The sequence below is a fragment of the Ambystoma mexicanum genome, chromosome 6q, assembly GCF_040938575.1.
Source record: "Ambystoma mexicanum isolate Mex_15411 chromosome 6q, UKY_AmexF1_1, whole genome shotgun sequence".
Lineage (NCBI taxonomy): Eukaryota > Metazoa > Chordata > Amphibia > Caudata > Ambystomatidae > Ambystoma > Ambystoma mexicanum.
Window position 1 is genome coordinate 546,396,105 of NC_090937.1, and position 17,010 is coordinate 546,413,114.

Below are 17,010 nucleotides of genomic sequence, written 5' to 3' on the forward strand. Positions count from 1 at the left end.
ACCGCCAGCATCCAGGGGCACCCTCCACCGGGCCCCCACTCATGTCTCCCAGCACCCCCACCCCCAGCATCCAGGGGCACCCTCCACCAGGCCCTCACTCATGTCTTCCTGCACCCCCACCCCCCAACAGTCAGGGGCACCCTCTACCAGGCCCCCACTCATGTCTCCCAGCACCCCCACCCCCCAGCATCCAGGGGCACCCTCCACCAGGCCCCACTCATGTCTTCCTGCACCCCCACCCCCCAACAGTCAGGGGCACCCTCTACCAGGCCCCCACTCATGTCTCCCAGCACCCCCACCCCCCAGCATCCAGGGGCACCCTCCACCAGGCCCCACTCATGTCCAACTCATGTCCCCCTGCAACCCCACCCCCCAGCATCCAGGGGCACCCTCAACCAAGCCCCCACTCATGTCTCCAGCACCCCCACCCCCCAGCATCCAGGGGCACCCTCCACAAGGCTCCCACTCATGTCTTCCAGCACCCCCACCCCCCAGCAGTGCAGGGCACCCTCCGCCATGCCCCCACACATGTCTCCCAGCACCCCCACCCCCAGCATCCAGGGGCACACTCCACCAGGCCCCCACACATGTCTCCCAGCCCCCCCACCCCCAGCATCCAGGGGCACCCTCCACCAGGCTCCCATCCATGTCTCCCAGCACCCCCACCCCCCAGCATCCAGGGGCACCCTCCACCAGGCCCCCACTCATGTCTCCCAGCACCCCCACCCCCCAGCATCCAGGGGCACCCTCCACCAGGCCCCCACTCATATCTCCTTGCACCCCCACCCCCCAGCAGTCAGGGGCACCCTCCACCATGCCCTGACACATGATTCCCAGCACCCCCACCCCCCAGCATCCAGGGGCACCCTCCACCAGGCCCCCACTCATGTCTCCCAGCACCCCCACCCCCCAGCATCCAGGGGCACCCTCCACCAGGCCCCCACACATGTCTCCCAGCACCTCTACCCCCCAGCAATGCAGGGCACCCTCCACCATGCCCCCACACATGTCTCCCAGCACCCCCACCCCCCAGCATCCAGGGGCACCCTCGACCAGGCCCCCACTCATGTCTCCCAGCACCCCCCCCAGCATCCAGGGGCACCTTCCAGCAGGCCCCCACTCATGTCTCACTGCACCCCCACCCCCCAGCAGTGCAGGGCACCCTCCACCATGCCCCCACACATGTCTCCCAGCACCCCTCCCCCCAGCATCCAGGGGCACACTCCACCAGGCCCCCACACATGTCTCCCAGCACCCCCACCCCCCAGCATCCAGGGGCACCCTCCACCAGGCCCCCACTCATGTCTCCCAGCACCCCCAACCCCCAGCATCCAGGGGCACCCTCCACCAGGCCCCCACTCATGTCTCCCAGCGCCCCCACCCCCCAGCATCCAGGGGCACCCTCCACCAGGCCCCCACTCATGTCTCCCTGCACCCCCACCCCCAGCAATCAGGGGCACCCTCCACCAGGCCCCCACTAATGTCCAACTCATGTCCCCCTGCACCCCCACCCCCCAGCATCCAGGGGCACCCTCCACCAGGCCCCCACACATGTCTCCCTGCACCCCCACCCCACAGCAGTCAGGGGCGCCCTCCACCATGCCCCCACACATGTCTCCCAGCACCCCCACCCCCAGCATCCAGGGGCACCCTCCACCAGGCCCCCACTCATGTCGCCCAGCACCCCCACCCCCCAGCATCCAGGGGCACCCTCCACCAGGCCCCCACACATGTCTCCCAGCACCCCCACCCCCCAGCAGTGCAGGGCACCCTCCACCATGCCCCCACATATGTCTCCCAGCACCCCCACCCCCCAGCATCCAGGGGCACCCTCCACCAGGCCCCCACTCATGTCTCCCAGCACCCACACCCCCCATCATCCAGGGGCACCCTCCACCAGGCCCCCACTCATGTCTCCCAGCACCACCACCCCCCAGCATCCAGGGGCACCCTCCACCAGGCCCCCACTCATGTCTCCCAGCACCCCCACCCCTCAGCAGTCGGGGGCACCCTCCACCAGGCCCTCACTCATGTCTCCCAGCACCACCACCCCCCAGCATCCAGGGGCACCCTCCACCAGGCCCCACTCACATCCAACTCATGTCCCCCTGCACACCCACCCCCCAGCATCCAGGGGCATCCTCCACCAGGCCCCCACTCATGTCTCCAGCACCCCCACCCCCCAGCATCCAGGGGCACACTCCACCAGGCCCCCACACATGTCTCCCAGTGCCCCCACCCCCCAGCATCCAGGGGCACCCTCCACCAGGCCCCCACTCATGTCTCCCAGCACCCCCACCCCCCAACTTCCAAGGGCACCCTCCACCAGGCCCCACTCATGTCCAACTCATGTCCCCCTGCACCCCCACCCCCCAGCATCCAGGGGAACCCTCCACCAGGCCCCCACACATGTCTCCCAGCACCCCCACCCCTCAGCACAGTCGGGCACCTGCCAGCAGGCCCCCACTCATGTCCAACTCATGTCCCCCTGTATCCCCACCTCCCAGCATCCAGGGGCACCCTCCACCAGTCCCCCACTCATGTCTCCTAGCACCCCCACCCCCCAGCATCCAGGGGCACCCTTCACCAGGCCCCCACTCATGTCTCCCAGCACCCCCACCCCCCAGCATCCAGGGGCACCCTCCATCAGGCCCCCACTCATGTCTCCCTGCACCCCCACCCCCAGCAATCAGGGGCACCCTCCACCAGGCCCCCACTCATGTACAACTCATGTCCCCCTGCACCCCCACCCCCCAGCATCCAGGTGCACCCTCCACCAGGCCCCAACACATGTCTCCCTGCACCCCCAGCCCCCAGCAGTCAGGGGCACCCTCCACCAGGCCCCCACACATGTCTCCCAGCACCCCCACCCCCAGCATCCAGGGGCACCCTCCACCAGGCCCCCACTCATGTCGCCCAGCACCCCCACCGCCCAGCATCCAGGCGCACCCTCCACCAGGCCCCCACACATGTCTCCCAGCACCCCCACCCCCCAGAAGTCCAGGGCACCCTCCACCATGCCCCCACACATGTCTCCCAGCACCCCAACCCCCCAGCATCCAGGGGCACCCTCAACCAGGCCCCCACTCATGTCTCCCAGCACCCCCACCCCCCAGCATCCAGGGGCACCCTCCACCAGGCCCCCACTCATGTCTCCCTGCACCCCCACCCCTCAGCATTCAGGGGCACCCTCCACCAGGCCCCCACTCATGTCTCCCAGCACCCCCAACCCCCAGCATCCAGGGGCACCCTCCACCAGGCCCCACTCATATCCAACTCATGTCCCCCTGCACCCCCACCCCCCAACATCCAGGGGCACCCTCCACCAGGCCCCCACACATGTCTCCCAGCACCCCCACCCCCAGCACAGTGGGGCACCTGCGAGCAGGCCCCCACTCATGTCCAACTCATGTCCCCCTGTATCCCCACCCCCCAGCATCCAGGGGCACCGTCCACCAGGCCCCCACTCATGTCCCCCTGCACCCCCACACCCCAGCAGTCAGGGGAACCCTCCACCAGGCCCCCACTCATGTCCAACTCATGTCCCCCTGCACCACCACCCCCCAGCAGTCAGGGGCACCCTCCACCAGGCCCCACCCATGTCCAACTCATGTCCCCCTGCACCCCCACACCCCAGCAGTCAGGGGCACCGTCCACCAGGCCCCCACTCATGTCTCCCAGCACCCCCACCCCCCAGCAGTGCAGGGCACCCTCCACCATGCCCCCACACATGTCTCCCAGCACCCCACCCCCCAGCATCCAGGGGCACACTCCACCAGGCCCCCACACATGTCTCCCAGCACCCCCACCCCCCAGCAGTGCAGGGCACCCTCCACCATGCCCCCACACATGTCTCCCAGCACCCCCACCCCCCAGCATCCAGGGGCACCCTCCACCAGGCCCCACTCATGTCCAACTCATGTCCCCCTGTACCCCCACCCCCCAGCATCCAGGGGCACCCTCCACCAGGCCCCCACTCATGTCTCCCTGCACCCCCACCCCCCAGCAGTGCGGTTTGCCTGGGTACGTGTATTTCAGGGGTGCTGGGGTAGTCTTACACGCAATTTTATAAGGGTATGTGTATTATGGGTCCGCGTGAACTTCCACACGCGATATCAGCAGGGTACGTGTATTACGGGGTTCGCGTGAACTTCCACACGCAATATCAGCAGGGTACATGTATTACGGGGTTCGCGTTAACTTCCTCACGCGATATCAGCAGGGTACGTGTATTACGGGGTTCGCGTTAACTTCCACATGCGATATCAGCAGGGTACGTGTAATACGGGTTCGCGTGAACTTCCACACGCGACTGGTCCTGGGAGAGGGTGTTACGTGTATTCCTGGGGTGGGTGGGAATATTCACTCACGACTGGGCCTGGGAGAGCGTGTTACGTGTATTCCTGGGGTGGGCGGGAAGATTTACACGGTCACCTACAACGCGCCAAAAAAAGGTCCAATCCGGAAACACGTACACCAGCATGAAGCAGGCGCACGTCCCGCGCAGCATAAAAGTGTGCGCAAACAACAAACAAGCTCAGACGCCAGGATGAATATACCGTTCCGTTCCTAGCAGCAGTGGTTGTGGGATACCGCAGGAGGAGGAGGAGGATAGTCAGGGCCAGAATCTTCACACCCAGAACCAGCCTTTTTGGTATGCCTGATGACTAGGTGTATGGGAGGTACAGGTTTCCACCTCACATAATACTCGACCTGGTCAGTGAGTGGGAGGATGACCTCACATCACCCACCCTGTGCTCCCAAGCACTGAGCCCCCTGGAGAAGGTCCTCAATGTACTGCACTACTTGGCTACCAGATCATTTCAGCGGACAAGTGCCATAGTGGGGGGGGGGGTGTCATAGGCCACGCAGTCACGGCGCCTACACCAGGTGTTGGCCATCATCACTGCACGCCCATCAGTCCGCAGGCACATATACCTGCCCAGAACACCTGCAGAAACGTCCAGGTAGTGTGTGATGCCAAGGGAATCATCACCTCAGTATATGCCAACTATCCAGGGTCCACCCACGACAGCTTCATTTACAGGATGTCAACCCTAAACCGGGACATGGAAGCTGGGCGGCATGGCGATGCATGGCTGCTTGGTGAGTATAAGTGCCACAGCACACGCATGCATGACAGATACAGAGTAATGTCACTACCCCACTAATGATCCCCATCACCACCTCCCCAGGAGACAGTGCCTACCCTCTGAGCACCCACATGATGACGCCAATTCGGAATCCCATCACGCCTCCTGAGGTAAGATACAACACAGCCCATATTGCAACCCGGGGCATAGTGGAGCACACATTCGGAGTGCTCAAGTCACGCTTTCCCTCCCTTGACCGTTCTGTCGGGCAGCTGTTATACGCTCCCCCAGTAGTGTGCAGGATCATAGTGGCAGCATGTGTCCTGCACAATGTTGCAACATGCCGGGGCCTGCTGTGGACATGGTGTTGCCCCCACATCCCCAACCACATGCACGCCCGCTGCGCATGGGAGGGGAAAGGGCACGGGGGGAGGCAGCCCGTACGCAGCTAGTGGCTAATTACTTCACATAGAAATCACACCCCTGTGGAGTTCACACAGACCTGGCACAAGATCACTGAGCCTACCCATATCAAAGGGAGAACTCTGGACTGGCTAGCTGTGCACAACTGCCCAGTCCTGGTCTCCGCCATACTCCCGCAGCCCTGGACAGACCATTACTTGATCTCGTTCACCCTAGAGGCAACCCCAGCACAAGCTAAGAGTATAGCTCCAGCTGTCCAATCCCGAAATAAAAAAAACATCACCCCCGAAAATTTGATCCCGCTCATCACACCAACCTTGAATGCCATCCCGGATCACACAGATCCATTCACGATGGTGGGCATCTATAATAAAATCATGCTCTCATCCCTTGATGCCATAGCCCCTTTGAAGCTAAAAAAGAGCACCAAGCCCCGGAAACACATCAACTCCTGGTTTTCGCCTCACCTTAAAGCCCTCAGACAGGAAAAGCGACGCTGTGAAAAAATCTGGCGAGCTTACCCCTCAGAAAATAACAAAAAAAACTTCAGTAGTCTACCCTCCCAATATAAAAAAGAATTTATACTGGCCAAACAAACGTCATATAGCACGCGAATCTCTCAAGCTAAATCTAACACTAGAGAGCTTTTCACAATACTTAAAGAGGTTGAATCCCCGATCCAAGTGCCCGACTCGTGTATCAAAGATAAAAACTGGTGCACGGGCATACAAAATGCCCTAGCGAACAAAATCTCCTCCCTTAAGACTAAGATAAGCATTAAAAAATAATCTCTGCTCTCCTCTACCAAGCAAAGTACCGTCTCCCATAAAAAGGTTCACCTGACTCAATCATCCCCCCAGCGCACAACCCCTCCTTTAATTTCCACAAAGTATCCACCAAAGAGGTAGAAAATACCATTCTCACCCTCAAATCCTCAAATTGCCAAGGAGACCTATGCCCCGCTCAACTGATTAAGGATGCAGCCCGTGATCTCGCACCATTTATTACCAAACTAATAAATGCGTCTTTCACATCTGGCACCATACCTAATAATTTAAAACAGTCCTGGGTCCTCCCTCTGCTTAAAAAAATGAATTTATACCCATCCACCCCAACTAACTACCGCCCTATTACCACAGTACCGTTCCTTCTTAAAATCATCGACAAAATAGCATACCAACAGATCCAACATTACCTTGAGCACTTCCATCTCCTAGTCGTCCGACAATCGGGCTTCAGGCCACAGCACGGAACCGAAACTGCACTCATAGATCTCAAGGCACAGATAGACGAGCTGAGTGACCAGGGTAAGACAGCACTATTGCTTCTCCTTGATCTCTCTGCGGCCTTCGATCTGGTCGACCATGATATCTTGTGCAACCACCTACAAAAAGCTGCCCACTTCTCTCAAGAAGCAACCAACTGGATCCAATCCTTCCTTTATAACCATAAGATGAGAGTCTTCTCATTGTCAGCAGCAGCCGACCCTACACCTATCACTTGCGTCGTGCCTCAAGCATCTTGCGTCTCCCCTAGACTTTATAACATCTTCACGAAGCCCCTTTTTGATGATCTAGACGATCTGGGTATCACCTACACTAATTACGTCGATGATACCCAGATCCTCATCCCGTTGTCGGGGGATTATGACAAGGATTTGGCCTTCGTTAATAAAGTGTACCTCATCATCCAGGCATGGATGGCCTCACACGGTCTATGCCTGAATGATGACAAGACGGAACTCCTCATTCTAGGCTCTACACACTACCTCAACAAACTAGGCCACAAATACTCATCGTTCATAATTGACGATAACAAAATCAAGGTAGCTAAGGAGGTTAAAACCCTCGGCTTCTATCTAGATTCCACCCTTACCTTCAACAAAGAAGTGAATGCAATGGCCTCCGCCACCTCCTACACTTGCAAACTCATCAGGGCAGCCAAACCCTTTCTCTCCCCCACCAACTGTACCACCTTGGCCAGGGCGCTGATCCTGTCTAAGTTGGACTATTGCAACGCCTTATATGTAGGCTGCAACAAATATATCTCAAACAGAATCCAAATCCTCCAAAATAATGCCCTTAGAGCGGCCCTCAGTATCCCGAAGAAAGCCCATATCTCAGATTCCAGAAGATCTGTCAATTGGCTATCCACCAAGGACAAGATATTCCTTAAATCGGTGTCTCTGATTCATAAATGCCTCCACCAAGCAGCCCCTCAATACCTCATCGCCAGATTTACTAGACCCACCCTCTCCCGCCCCTCGAGAACGGCCAATACCAACCTTCTTCTGGTGCCCAGGTTCAAACGTACAACATCTGGAGGCAACAGCTTTCCAGTAAAAGGAGCGCAATTCTGGAACTCCCTCCCCCTACTTGCAGGGAGGACCTAACCTACCACCAGTTCAGAGCCAGGACTATCCACAGGCTCAAATCTCTCGACTCATAACGACTTTCAGATGCCCAGATGCGCCACTACCATGTGGCTCCTCATTGAATGTAAATATGTTTATAGTATTGCATTTAGTGTACATGTTCTACCCTTCCTATTTGGCGTGATACGTCCGGCACTGTAACCTTAGCTGGACCTCACCCCACTGTATGTAACTAAGCTTTGCAACCCTCTTGCTGCCTTTGCGCCTGGCTACCCTTGGGTTAGGTGCGCATTACAAATAAATAAAATACTAAAATACTAAATACCATCTGACAATCAATGATGACTCAATCTGACAATTCTGATGAATTAAGGGACAGTCAACTGTCAGAACCATAACAGCCTGAGATATTTCACCTGGAAGTGTCACAATGTGTGCATCCCTACCTACACAAACACCACCAATGCAGTGTCATCAAAATACACACTTTTATGCAGCATAAATGAATACCCACTTGCTAAATACAACATGAGAACAGTGCCATGTCACCCAACCCCTCCCCGGCACCGCCACACAACACACCATGGCATGTCATGCTATGTGAGGGCAAACAAATGAATCCCCACAACATGACACAAGTGTCACAAACTACAGTGTCCCTAATGGAAACTGGCCACACATGAAATGCTCACAGTAATGCAGGACCAACAAAACACATTACCAAATATTTACCAATAATACTAATCACCTACACAACCTCCAACCTACCATAAACATGACAGTACGGATTTAAAAATTGGTAGTCTCACTACCTGATAATGCCAGCACTTTGAACACTTCCAACTGTACAGTGTTAGCGCCACGCAAAAGTGTAGGTGCACTGCTTACAACATGGACTCCATTTCCAAAGTAGACCGCCTTGTGAAGACATGAAAAATGGACCTGCAAATTAGGAGGATGAGATGGATGCAGAGGCACAAATCAATACACCATGCAGTGTACAATACAACAACAATATGCACTAGGAATGTATACACAGTATTGACTACAGACTGCCCACATATCAAATGGGAGTCCAACGTCACTGTGTAAGTCAATGTCACTTGGGCACACCCTTGGCAAGCCCATGGAAACGGGAAGCAGGAGGGGTGTGTGTCACACAAACCCAAGCATCTAACCCAAATTCAAGACAAGCCCGCATGTGCCCAGCCACAATACAGCGTATGCCCACGGGAGCCACACAAGGCAACACACTGTCAAAAAAAAACAAAAATCAAAAATCCAAAATCCAAAATCCAAAATCAGAAATGGCCATGAATGGGCAAGGGGGGATGGGGGGGGGGTCACCCAGGAGGTCCGAGGACAGGGTGCACACCAAAACCCACCTGTGTGGATCTTACGGAAAAAAAACACCTCCATGGGCTCATTGCCTGCACGGCTACCCTATTGTGAGAGATTCGCTGCTGTTGCTCTCCTCACCCTCTGCAGCTGCATCAAGAGGTGGTGGCACTATGGGAGGCAGCCGATGCAAAGCCCTAGTCTGGTCCTCCATGGCAGCAAGCATGCGGGTGTGGAAGGTCTGGTTCTGGAGGATAATTGTGCAGAGGTCCCCATGCAACAACTCACGGGATGCCAGGACCTCCTCCCTAGTTGCCTGCATCTCAGCTGAGAGCGTACGTGTGAGCCGCTCCAGCTGCTGTTCTGTCCTCGTGTCAGTTGAAGCCTCAAGCTCAACAAGAGTCACCCTGAGCTGACGGAGTTCCACCCTCAGGGCTTCCCTGGGGCCCTGGGACTCAATAGAAATGGCTTCCCGCAGAGTCTCCAGTGCCGCCCGCCTGTCCCTGTTGGACGCCAACATGTCTTCCCTGTGTGACTGGCAAATGGAGTCTGTTGCCTGCTGTAGTTGTTCCATCAGCCTTTCTTGGGGGACAATGGAAGTGTCCACCCTATCCATGGCCTGGGCCATCATCTCAGATGATGCTGCCTGTTGGTTTGCCATACCGTATATGGATTGCTCCCATGCGGTATTGCCAGGTGGCGTACGGCCACCGCATCGGCGGGCATCACACCTGTCTGGGGCAAGGCGAACTGCGCCTTGCTGTGCCAGCACTGCCTGAGGCTGCAGGACTGCATTTCCCCTCTGATCTGCTGGCCCAGGAACAGGATCAGATGTTGTGGAGTGTGACCCTGCATCCGTAACCACCAAAGGCGGACCTACCAACACTGACATCCCCATTGAGGGTTCTACCCCTGGTGCAGGTGGGTTGGAAAGTACAGAATCCCTCCCAGAAACACTTACCTGCGACTGCACATAGGTCTCATCATCCGAATCGACACCTGAATAGAGCTCGGGGAGGTGCACCCAGAGACACCCCTTGAGATGATGGTCTGCAGCAAGTGTGGGTTCTCCCCCACCACCACACCACGTCCCTCACTGGTGCCCGGTCGGGCCTGAGACCCCTCCTGGGTCTGCACCATTTCCACAACCCCAGCAGTATCAAGTGCGTCATCCCTTGCAAAGACATGAAAGAAAAGAAATGGGAACAGGCATTAGCACAATGGCACACAATTAGGGCTGAGAAGCAACAGAAACAGTACTTCATTGACACATGTCCCACATGACTATCACCCTCCCATGCATGCACCGTCACTGCGTATGAAGGGGAGGCAAATGGCACACATTGATGACACCAAGATGGAAGACCAACACATTTGCTGCATGCTGGCTAGCAGTGCCATCACACATTGGCCTGTGATTGGCATGTCCAATACACATACATAACACATGCCATCACACAGATGGCATGTACCATAGCCATGTCACACATGTGACAATAGGACTGAGAAATGCCTAGTGAAAGTGGTGGAATGCAAACAATCAGCCTGAATGAACACAGAATAATACGCAACTATGTTGTGGCAAGATGACACTTCAAGGGCAACTGGCGTGAGGTTGGGCTGAATGTCTACTGTTGCCAGAAGGGATACTGCAATACCCAAATCCTGGTGTGCAAAATGTATTGGATGAAGCACATGGGTGACCCAAACCACTCAGGCACACGCACCCTCACCTGGCACTCAATCAGAAGCTCTCTCACACACACCATGCACATGGATGACACACACATGCATGTGCACTCACCGGACAATGCCTCGTAATCTGGCAGGTCTCCCACGCCTTGGATCTGTTCCTCTGTGACGTAGGTCCCAGCAACATACTCATGTGGAGTGAGTTCTATGTCCTCTGCTGGAGACCCACCTCCAGTCACTAGAGTTGCGGCATGACTTGAGGCCAGCTTTTTCTTTGCCCTGCGCTTCAGGTCATTCCAGCGCTTGTAGCAATCATTAGCTGTGCGCCTCACGAATCCAAGGGCACTTATGATGTCCGCGATGGTCTGCCAGTGTGCCTGTCGTTGTGCAGGTGGGGTCTTGCATCCTGCATTAATCACCATTTCCCTGTCATGTGCGGACACATACTCCACAAGTGCATCAAGTTCGGCTTGATTGAAGCTGGGTTTCCTTGGTGGGCCGGACTGTGTAGCCATGTCTGGGGCATCAGCCTGTACTGGACGAGCACTTTTCCTCTTCCGCTTGGAAGGTGGTGGGGATCCTGAGTGTCCTACGCCGCTCTGGACACTAGGGGCAGGAGCCCCGGTGGACTGTGGACTAGGAGTGTGGGAATGAACACTCACCATGGGACTTGGTGCAGGCATTAGCTGAAGTGTGATGTAGTCAGGGGGAACGTCAGCAGGATGGACTGGGACCGACACTGTCCTGGCTGGGAGACTCAGAGCTGGGGTGGATGGAGCCGCAGCTGCCCCTGCAGCCTCCCCACTCTGCCTACTCGGGGCAGCAGTTGACATAGCTGCCCCTGATCCACGTGGCCTGGTGACACCAACGTGCACCGCCATACGTGGCCTAGACCTGCTGACCTGGAAGTCAGCCATGGAGTCACCCTGTGCCAGGTCTGGTGCCACAATGGGCTAGTCCAACAAGGGCTGAGCAGGGATGGTGTCAGCCATGTTACCCTCAACCAGGGGGGGGCATGGGTGTCCCTGACTGGTCACCCACACATGGGGAGCTAGGGGCACCCTGCAAGTCCCGGCCACGTCCCCTACTGTATCCACCATGGCCACCTCTTATGGCTCGGCCACCTTTGCCACCCTTACCGCGTGCTGGCCTCCCAACCATGGCACTGATGTTTTTGTGGTATTGGGAGTTGCAGTAAACTGTTGTCCTGGGCAATTTGGGGTCAAAGGGGTATGGTACTAGATGGAATTCGTACCCTAGTGCTCTAGCAAGGCTGTATGTGACCCCTGGGGGAAGATGACAGGTCACGCAACGCACAGGCACCCCAAAAAAGGGAGATAATGTGCACGCAACCCCCTCCTAGACCACGTGCATATAAAAATAATCCTGCACTACGCTGTGGCACCCAGAAACACAAAAATGAATATATGTGTGTCACACACAGCCTAGACTGACTCTGAAGGGATACGCAACATATGGGGCAAGCACAGATGTTAAATACGTGCGTGACTCACCGTCTGCCAGGTAAAATCGCGTGAAAAATACGCGTGTGTGCGCGTTGGCAACACCTCCGCCAAAAGAAGAATTGTACGCTGTCTGAGGAGACAGGACAACAGAAGAAGTGAACGCTGTTTGAGGAAACAGGCCCAAGAAAAAGACAAAAAGAAAAAAAGCTGTCAGAGGTAACAGGGAGTACGAACTTGGAACGCCGTGAAGTAAATCGCATGTGAACCGACAAGAAGTACAGATTTCACCCACTCGCTCTCCACGAAAAGCATGTAGAAGGAAATGGCGTTCTACACGTACCTTTTAAACATGCCCACACGTCCAGCGTCACTTCCGCGTGTACGTGCTAAGGCCCTATCCTCCAATTACACGAGCTGACACTCTGACGTGCAGTCATAGGGAAACGCCCGCGCACGCACGTCACAGACGCGCATACGCGCTGAGGCCCTTTCCACCAATTACACGCTATGACACTCTGACGTGTTTATTTTTTCTACGCGCCATGGAAAACGCACGTGCGCGTAACGTCATAGACGCGCCTACACGCTGAGGGCCTTTGGGCCAATGAATTCGCATATGTGTGCTGATGCACTTACGCGCTAAGGCCCTTTCCTCGAATTACACGCAGACTTGCTTGATTTTCACGTGCCAAATCACTCCGTATCAAGCTGGCCATGCGTAAGCACATGGAAGACCACGCTCCTGCCCAGAAGGCCGAATTACTGCCCCCCAGAGCCCCGAGCATGATCCTACCTGCCATCTGCTGCTGCCTGATTGCCTACTGCCCACTTGCCCTGCCATTTGCTGCCTGCACATCTGCCAGGGGTGCTGTTGCTGTGACCACCCCTGCTGGAACCGAAGACTCTCGACTGGGATTCCATCGCTCCACAGACCAGCCCCAGGACCCAGTTGCCCACCCACTCCTGCCTCTGGGGTTGTCATGTCGGGCACTGCAACATCTGGCACCACTGGCAACCCCCGGCCAGAGAGGCAGAGGGGCACCAGCTTCACTGCCACCGAAGTTGGTGTCCTGGTGGAGCAAGTCCTGGGGCAGTATGATGCCCTCTTTGGAAGTTTGCGCGCCGACAAGGAAGGATGGACTCGGATCTGGACGGACAACGTGACTGCCATCAATGCAGAGGGGGTGGCAGTCCGACTATTCCATCATGTCAAGAAGCGCTGGGAGGACTTCAGGTCCAGGACCCTCAACAAGGCCCGGCGCCTCTTGAAGGCAGCGGATGCTAAGGGGCGCCCGGGCCACTTGTCGGAAGATCAGATGAGGGTCCTGGAACGCATATCCCCAGCGCTTCACGTCCAGGTCCTTGGGAGGCAGACCCGTCTGGAGCCGAGCGGTAAGTGGCCAAGCATTGCTGTGTGAGACAGGGCATGATGCAGTGTGCTGGTTGTCTGATACTTGCCTGTAAATGTGACATAGGCCTTGTACGTGTGTGTGTGTGTGTGCAGGGACATCATGGTCATGCATTTGAGAACAGTAATGTGTGAAGCACACGGTTGGTGTATGTGTTTAAATGCAACATGGGGAGTCCTATGCAGAATGGACACATGAGAGCATGCCAGTCTCTGTTCCTGGACATGGGTGGGGGTGAGGGATGGGTGCTGATGCCATGTGCATGTATGGTGTCCATGTCTGTGTGTCTGACCTGCGTGTCTGTGACTTGTGAATGCCATGGATGCATGACACATGTCTGTGACAATGTTCAGAATCACTTATGCAGCCTAGTTATCCTTGCCTCCACTGTGTCTGGGGTGTAGGAGTCCAGATGGATGAAAGTACGGTGAAGTGTGTGCATGTGATAGGCATGACCCATGATGCATGTGAGTTCAAAAACAACATTGTATGTTTCAAGAGTCCCTTGTACATGTTTGCTAATGTCCATAGCATGCACCATGCCTGTTACTGCATGTGTTTTGCCTGCACTGACCCATGTGTTGTGGAGGGACATGATGGAAGGGATCTTTGACAGTGCCACTCATCTGCTGTTGCTTCCTGTCTAGGGGACCATTGTACAGTACCCTGATGCTTTTGTTCTATGTCTCCCTCTGTTAGGCGGAAACCTGTGCAGTTCCCTCTGGGACCACTGCAAAAGATTTAGGACTACATGTGTTTGGCAGTAAACCCACTTGGTAGCAGTCTGTACCACACATATTCACTTGGTAGCTGTGGCTGAGCAGTCAGACTTCTCTAAAGAAGAGTGAAGCAGTATGTGGAGTATACAATATAGGGCAATTCTTCACAGTAAGACAAGCAAACACGCATCAAGGCTTCAGTGTAAAGATATAAAGGTATTTATTTATAACGGAACATCTATAGAAAACACTCTGGCACTATCACGGCAAACAATTCAATTACAATTACTCTACGAAGAAAAAGATCAATCCCCCTAACAATAGTTCGACAAGTCTAGGTTTTACCAGCATCACTTATTTGCAGACAGAGGTGTATGGTTCAACTTAGATGGCACTCTAGTATTCGTTAGGATGGGAGGGAAAAATAAGTAGGTTACGAAATCAACACAGTTCAATACTTCACGGGAAAATGCAAGGCAAGAAAACAAGAACCACTATAGATCATAAAGTTCAGAGGCCAGGCCGACTCGGAGAGAGGCAAGGCGATATGTCCCAAAAAGTCTCTTTGTGGAAATGCGTTCGAGTCTGTGTAGCAAATTGTTATTGGAAGATTGGACCAGTTCAGAACAATACGCTAGAGAAAGCTTGGAGGCGACCCTATGCAGAGGTGAGGATTAAGACACCACACTCTATCCGGCAACAAGGGAAGCCAGGCGGACACAGTACCTTGATTGTGGAGAGACAGCTCCGGCGGGGGCAGTTGTTCCTGGTGGTGGATGCACGTCAGGCCTTTGCCAAGAGTAGAGATGATCTCGTCGTCGAAGAAAAGTGAAGTCCGGTGCACCACCAGGGAAGAGACCAGCCGCGGAGTGCTCCGTCACAAGGCACCGCCTTTTGGTCGCCGTACAGGGGTAGTGGCTGTCTGGTTGCCGAGGTGCTCTGCACGGGCAATTCGACCACTGCGTCCTGAGGCGAAGAAAAAGCAAAAAGGACTGGTTGTTCCCACCAGTCAGGGGAAGAGACTCTCCGGCAGGGAGATCTCCTCTGTCGTCGGGAAGTGGTGAGTCGGTTCAGCAGGGCTCCACCGGATGTGTCGTCGTTGCAGGTCGGCTCAGCTTTACCCTCATCGGATTCTTAGGTCCTGTGGTGACTTCTGAAGATCCAGTCCCAAAAGCCCTGCTTTTATGCAGAAAACCCCCATTCATTCAGCCTAGCTGTCAATCAACACACGCTAAGTGGTGAGCGGGGAGGCTCACCACTTGGGCCAATCTCACCAGAGTGCGACCGGAGTTGGCAAGGCAACTCGGTCCAGGGTGCCTAAACCCCCTCCCATACCCCTGTGGTAACCCAGACAGAATGGCACCACTTTGGAGGGTCTCTGTACAGAAGCCCGCCAAAAGTGGAACAGAGGGCTCGACCTTTGGTTTAGGAGTCACAGAGACGAACACAGACGCCATTTTAAAAACCGAGTTCTGGCAGAAAATACCATCCGATAGACTTATTTAAGATAAGTAGATCGGTGGTATGTTAGAGACTAACGAGAAAAAGTATCAATCTCCAACAATGGGAAGATTCCCATAGGGTAATATTCGGGGTCGAACATAACAAGTAGTTTCAACTGCCACTAGCCAAAACTCGACGAGGGGGGACGGGACAGTGCCCCCTCGAATAACAGACCCAGGAGTAATCGAATTACCCCTACTAGTACATCCACAATAGGATGGTTTGTATTAGTTCTGTTAGTAAATTTAGGTCTAGTAAAGCCAATGGTGACTTTACATGCCCGGGGAGACAGTAGTCAGTCCCCGGGTATGGAGTCTATGACAGAGGTCCGCTAGGACGCCCCAGTGTTACGGCACGTAGGGTGCGGTGTAACACACATAGAAAAACATATGAGACCCTATGGAGTAAAAGACTCCATAGCCCATAGAACACATTGACATTCAAAGGAATTACACACATTCATGTCCAAGAGTGGGAGAAAAAGAGTCTCACTCTTGGCAGGATGGAAAAAACAAACTCCAGAAATCCAGAAAAGCTCCTGGGGGACTCACTAGGTTAGGAAATTCAGCCTAAACAGAGAATTCTCCCTAACACCCTCTACACAGCGCAAAGTGAAGAAGAGGGTGGAAACGGCGCTGTGGAGCAAAGCCGCGGGGATTCCCCCACGGCTGCAGCGGAAGGGGTGGGTGAGCCCCCACAGGGGCTTGCAACGGCGGAAGACGGGGTGGAGCCATCCAGGTTGGTGGTTTCCACAGAGGAGGAGGAGGCCGCTACTGAGCCGCACATGGGGCCTGGTGGGGGCATCCCTGCTGGTGCAAGTGGTGCAGTCCAGGGCCAGGGGCAGGAGGCAGCACAGGGCGCCGTGGAGGTGCCTGTGCATGTCACTGTCCCTGACACTGTGACTGCACCAACATGCACCAGCAGGGATGCCCCATCCCAGGCCCGTCCGCAGCTAGGGGGGATGTCCATTGTCATCTGACTCCCCTCCACCTG